Below are 269 nucleotides of genomic sequence, written 5' to 3'. Positions count from 1 at the left end.
ACCTCTGCTATTGCAGGGTTCTCAGGATCATAGGCTTCTTCTTCAGAAGATGCCTCTTGAGTACTGTTGGATGCAGCTTACATTCCATGCAGACTCTGAGAGATCATGTTGACTTGCTGAGTCAATATTTTATTCTGAGCCAATATGGCATTCAGAGTATTAACTTCAAGAACTCCCTTCTTCATAGACGTCCCATTACTCACAGGATTCCTCTCAGAAGTGTACAAGAACTGGTTATTAGCAACCATGTCAATGAGTTCTTGAGCTTC

This window comes from Arachis ipaensis, chromosome B10, assembly GCF_000816755.2.
Source record: "Arachis ipaensis cultivar K30076 chromosome B10, Araip1.1, whole genome shotgun sequence".
NCBI classification, from domain to species: domain Eukaryota; kingdom Viridiplantae; phylum Streptophyta; class Magnoliopsida; order Fabales; family Fabaceae; genus Arachis; species Arachis ipaensis.
The sequence above is the reverse complement of the archived record's forward strand: the minus strand, read 5'-3'. Positions refer to the sequence as shown.